Genomic DNA, 6510 nt, shown 5'->3' on the forward strand with positions numbered 1-6510 from the left:
AAATACATTGTCCAACTAAGGGTTGCCAGACAATACACAGGCCACCAGTTAAATCTGAATTTCAGACAAACATAAAATTTTAGTATAAATTGTGTCTAAAACATAATATTTGGGAGAAACTGTCCCAGGGCCAGAAGTGGAATATCAGAAAGTTCAGAAGGAAAGTCTTTCACAGGCTTTTTGGACATTCATGAAATATTTTGTTTCGACTTACCTCCATTCCTTACCCCTCAACTCACTTACAAACTCAGAGGGCTACTGTGGAAGTGGCCACCCAAACACATTTCAGACACAACGAAGTCTGGGCTGAGGAAAGGCAAGGACTCCTAAAGGAGACAGTCCTTGAGAGGCAAGTGTATGTAGGGAGCCCAACTATAGTCTCTGACCGGACACGGTGCACAACAAGCTCTCAGAGCTGGCAACTACACAACACGTCCAGGCCAGGAAGTAAACTTCTAGGCTCAAGGTGAAGAATCCATGAGTTTGGCAAAGACAGCCACTTTTCTTTGGACATCGCTGAATTGTGAGTTTTAAAAGGGAAATAGAGCTGACCATTAAGGCATTTGGTATTTCCACAAAACTGTGTCCAAAGATGGCTGTGATAATATTTCCTAAGAGTAGGTAATTCCAAAAACAGCCACAGCATAGCATAGCAGTTAAAAAGTTGAGACCTAAAGTCACACAGAGCTGGGGGGTGTGAATCCACCTCCATCCATTGGGGGTTAAATGACCTTGGGTGCAGTGCTTGTTACCTCTGCAGACTTAGTTTCCTTTTCGTAAAATGAGGATAATAACAAGGATACTAAATGAGATGACATATGAAAAGAGCCAAGCAAGCTCATAGCAGTTGCTCAATAAGAAGCAATTATTATAATATTCCAGTATTTTTGATGATATTCAAAGGCAAAAGAAAACACAAGAAAGTGAACTGTTGATCTTTCTAGAATTTCTTCATTCCATTGGGAGAAATCATGGATCTTGTGGTTTAGAATCAAGGCCCGCATAATCTAGGATAAATCCCAGCTCTCTCAGGTGCTCTAATGTCGCTAACATGCCAGGATTAGTCCCACATCTCTGCTGCTGGAAAAAGAAGACAGTGAACAGAGGAGTGAGCAGTAGAAACAGAGGAGTGAGCAGGGACGGGCGGAGAAGTAAGCTCGAATCCTTGAATAGCTTCAAAATAGAAGGATTTTCAGAGGCAGGGAATTTCTTAGATTCCAAGAAGATATTTGAGAGCTATCTTCCCCCAGAGGGAAGAAACTAGGTCATGTGCTCTTAACCCAATGAGGTTTAGGGTCACAGTTTTGCTGGCCTTAATTAGCTCCAAAAAAAGCCCAGAACTCCTGGGATTAATCCAAAATCAAGCAAGCAGAACTTCTAGTGGAGAGATCCAAGCTCCAAATATAAGTACTAGTTTCAGTAGAATGAATCCAAATCTAGGACAACTTCTGAACAATAACCATTTAACCGGCATTTACATGTCTTAAGAACTAAATTTATCCTCACCACAGCTCCTATTTATAGAAAAGGCCCAGTCGGCACCAGAAAGTTCTGCGAAGGGATGGACTGTGTTTGCCCTTTACTGCTGTATGCCCAAGGAATGGCAGAGCACTTGGTACATAGTTGGTGCTCAATAAATATTCACAGAATTAAATCATTCAAAACCACCCAATGAGTTAGTAAAGGGAGCTGGGATGTTAACCCTGGTCTGACTCTAAATTCTCACTCACCTCTAAGTCATACTACCAGCCAAGGAAGACAGCCTAGATCTTTCTGGGCAAACCCTTGTGCTGGCTCTCCTTCCTCCTCTCCTGGGGTCCACCAAACTGAACTAGGAGGGCCACATGGAAGGGTACCCTTGGGAAAACTTATGAATCTTAAAATTCTGACAGATACTACTAGTTGCCTCTTGATCTTTCTATCTTTCCCTTGCTAAAAGAACCTGATCTATCCAGGTGACAAAGTTTCCATTTTAAAATATTCACCTTCTAACAATACCTGGTTTCTTAATTATGGTAATGAATGAATAATGAATTGTACACTTTATATACATGTAGCTTATTGTACATAAATTATAAATATACACACAAACACAAAACACATACAACCCCAGACTTCCTGTGATTCACTTCTGGCCAATGAGATGTAAGCTCAAGTCTACTAGATGGGACCTGCATCAAAGCCATTACATTACTGTGCAGGTGGAACAAACTTTTTACCTTTTGAGTTTTCCTTTTCTTTCTTCTTAGATGTGGAACAACCATTCTGAGAGAATGAGGACAAAAGTCTCATGCTAAGACCCGTCAAACAGGAAGCTAGAAGGAATCAGTTTTTGATGATGCACTGTCTGGAGATGCTGCACTGCTTTGGTCTGCCCACCTCCTGATTTCTTGTTTTGTAAGCAAAATAGTTCTCCAGTTGGTAACCTGATATTGTATGGTTTCTTCATATGCTGGTTGCCATCTCAGTGACTGTATTCCCAAGCAAAGCATAATGAAGATAACACTGCACCATTCATCAAAAATCTTCAGTTCCTGGAGAGCAAAATCCAGAGCCTCCGCAGTCTCATTCCCTACTTTTGCCTTCCACAAACATGCCCTTCCAGCTCCAGCAGGCTCTTTGCCATGTTCCAAACAAGTAATATATTTTATGATTAATGTTGTTCTCTCAACCTGATATATCTTTCTTCTATAATCTTTTACAAATCCTAGATTCAAAAAGTTGAAACAGGCCAGAGTTAGTCTGTCTAAGACTTGAGAAGAAAATTTATGTTTCCTGAATATAATCCAGATACTCTTTGCCCTAAAGACCCATTTCTGGAGTAGGAAAATCACATGCTTTACTAAGAGACATGATTTATTCTTACCTTTTTATTTTTTTTAAGGTCAAAAGCTCTCACTTTTAGGGCACGTGGGTGGCTCAGTCAGTTAAGTGTTCGACTTTGGTCATGATCTCACGGTTCATGGGTTCGAGCCCCACGTCAGGCTCTGTGCTGACAGCTAGCTCAGAGCCTGGAGCCTGCTTCAGATTCTGTGTCTCCCTCTCTCTCTGACCCTCCCTGGCTCACGCCGTCTCTTTCTCTCTCAGAAATTAAAAAAAAAAAAAAAAAAGCTTTCGCTTTAAAGAAATGATTAATAAATTATCATTTATTTGAAATATGTCCCAATGGGAAGGCTTATTTACAATAACAGTTATGAGAAAAACTAGAATTTTAAAAATATATTTTCCTGTTCTAAAGTGTTTGATTACACATGAAGATATAGGGCTCCTGTTTTAGGTGTGTAATAGAACATATATGTGAATATGTTATGTTGTCTCATAATAGAAACTATAAAGGCTAAGCATTGTGTTCTCACATTCTGTGTGGTGGCCAAACCCCAAAGTTATTGACGAAAATATTTCATTTCCAGAGCTACTTATTATGTAACTAGGAGAAAGTAATTAAACCTTCCGGTTCCTCCATCTGTCAAATAGAAAGAATATTATATTTGCCATCTGTCCAGCTTAGGCATGGCAAATATTGATGAGAGGATCTAAATTAAATATAAGGCTTTATGTCAGCTCATTTAAGAGTTGATCAGTATTGAAAATTCTACAAATCAACTTTTGTTTGTTGTTTTTGTTGTTTGAAACATTTCAAATATACCAGAAGCTAATTATTTGCTACTCCTATCTAACAGATGTTAATATCAGTCTATATTTGCTTCATATTTATTTATTCTTTTAATAAAGTATTCCAAATACAGCTAAACTTCTTTTTCCACCCACATGCCTTCCCTCTCCTCTTTCCACAGAAGTGTCCTGAAGTTTGGAGAATCAATTATATGAAAGACTGCATAATTTTTACTACATGTGTATGTATAAATTAATATATAGTACTATTTTGGTTTTTAAGTTCCACATATTTTATATCATATATACATGTCTCTTAGTAATTTGCTTTCTATATTGAATATTTTGTTTTCCAAATCTATTTATATTGACACATATAGATTGGCGCAAGTGCTTTGTTTTAACTGTCAAATAATAATAACCTATAATTAATTTATCCATTCAATAACCAGTGAACAATAGGTTGTTTCTCATTTTTTTTTTCTATTCTAAGCACTGGATACCTATGTACACATACAGAAGTATTTCTCTACTCTACATAACTACTTTGCTACACTTTACTACAGTTATATAAAATTATTTTAAAAACCCTCTAGGAATTTTGATTGGAATGGCACTGAGATTTTAGATATATTGGAGAGATTTAATGCTTTTAGGAGTCTTCCTATCCATCAACATGGTGTGTCTCTCCAAACGCTTAGATCATTTCTTTTATAACTTAAATTAAGTTTCCTAATGTCATGCATGAAGAAAAGTTTTTGTGAAAGATTTTTTTCCTAGGCATCTTATGCTTTATCTCTCTCTACCCTACTCCCTACTCTCCCTGTCTTAGCTTGTTGCCCTTTTGAGTTATACAATTATCCATATTGCATTTATATAAGGTTGTGCTATTACATACAAACTCTACTGAGCTTTTTTTAAATGTTTTTTAAAATTTATTTTTGAAAGAGAGAAAGAGAGGGAGAGAATGATTGGGGGAGTGGCAGGGAGAGAAGGAGAGATAGAACCTGAAGCAGGCTCCAGGCTCTGAGCTGTTAGCACAGAGACCAACGCAGGGGGCAAACTTGGGAACCAAGAGATCACGACCTAGGCCAAAGCTGGATGCTCAGTCGACTGAGCCACCCTGTCACCCCCTCTCTTCAATACTGAATTTCTTTGTTAATCTTGTATTTAGAAAACTAGCTGAACACTATTTAAAAAGCCATTAAACCACAAGGGAAGAGAACAAGAGAAGAAGAAAGGAAAAGAAAACTATAAAACAACCATAAAACAAAGAACAAAATGGCAATAAATGCTTACCTATCGATAATTACTTCAAATGTAAATAGACGAAATGTTCCAAGTAAAAGACATAAGGTGACTGAATAGATTAATAAGCTATATGCTTATTATGACTCATCTGTATGCTGCCTACATAAGACTTAGTTCAGACCTAAAGACACATGCAGCTTGAAAGTGAAGAGATGGAAAAAAATACACCATGCAAATGGAAGCCAAAAAAAAAAAAAAGGTGAGGTAGCAATACTAATGTCAGACAAAATAGGCTTTAAAACAAAAACTGTTAACAAGAGAAAAAAAAAAGGATACTACGTAATGATAAAAGGAATAATCCAGCAAGAGGATATAACAATTGTAAAAATCTATTCACCCAAGATGGGAGCACCTAAAATACATAAAGCACCTATTAACAGACATAAAGGAAGAAATTGACAGCGATACACTAATAGTAGTGAACTTTAATATCCCACTTACATCAATGGATAGATCATCCAGACAGAAAACCAACAAGGCAACAGTGGCTTTGAATGACACATGAGACTAGATAGACTGGACAGATATTTTCAGAACATTTCATCAAAATCAGCAGATTACATATTGTTTTGAAGTGCACATAGAACATTTTCCAGAATAGATCACATGTTAGGCTACAAAACAAGTGTCAAGGAATTTAAAAAGGTTGAAATCATACCATTCATCTTTTCTGACCACACTAGTATGAAATTGAAAATTAATCATCAGAAAAAGTCTGGAAAGTAAATAAATACATGCTGTTAAATAACATGCTACTAAACTATGAATGGGTCAATTAAGAATTCAAAAAGTAAGGGTGTCTGGGTGGCTCAGCCACTTAAGTGTCTGGCTCTTAATTTCAGCTCCGGTCATAATCTCATCCTTCATGAATTCAAGCCCCACAACAGGCTCTGCGCTGACAGTGAGAAACCTGCTTGGGATTCTCTCTCTCTTCCTCTTTCTGTCCTTTCCCAATTCATTCTCTCTAATGTGCACCCACGCTTAAAAAAAAATTCAAAAAGGAAATAAAAAATGCATGGAAACAAATGAAAATGAAAACACAGTGGTACAGTCTTTGGAATGCAGCACCAGTGGTTCTATGATGGAAGTTTATAGCAGGGGTGCGTAGGTGGCTTATTTGGTTAAGTGTTTAAGTTTGGCTTAGTCCATAATCTCACGGTTCATGAGTTCGAGCCCTGCATAGGGCTCTGGGCTGACAGTTGGGAGCCTGGAGCCTGCTTTGGATTCTGTGTCTCCTTTCTCTGCCCTTTCCCCACTCTCACTCTGTGTCTCTCTCTCAAACATTAAAAAAAAAAAAAAAAGATTTAAAAAATATGTAGAAATCTGTTGCATTTCTATACACTAATAATAAAACAGCAGAAAGAGAAATTAAGAAAACCCATTTACACTTCTCTAGAATAAGTGTGCACCCAAGGTTGTGGCCTATACTGAATCTCTGATTTCTAATCTTTTTACCACCAGCATATACCAAACTTTCTTTAAAGCACAATGGCTCAATTGGTACCCCTTCATCTCTCCAACCAATCCTGATCAATGAAAATAGCTTAAGCATCACTTGTAATTAAGAATGGCACCCTTCACCAGATT

Source organism: Crocuta crocuta, unplaced genomic scaffold (genome assembly GCF_008692635.1).
Source record: "Crocuta crocuta isolate KB4526 unplaced genomic scaffold, BGI_CrCroc_1.0 scaffold645, whole genome shotgun sequence".
NCBI classification, from domain to species: domain Eukaryota; kingdom Metazoa; phylum Chordata; class Mammalia; order Carnivora; family Hyaenidae; genus Crocuta; species Crocuta crocuta.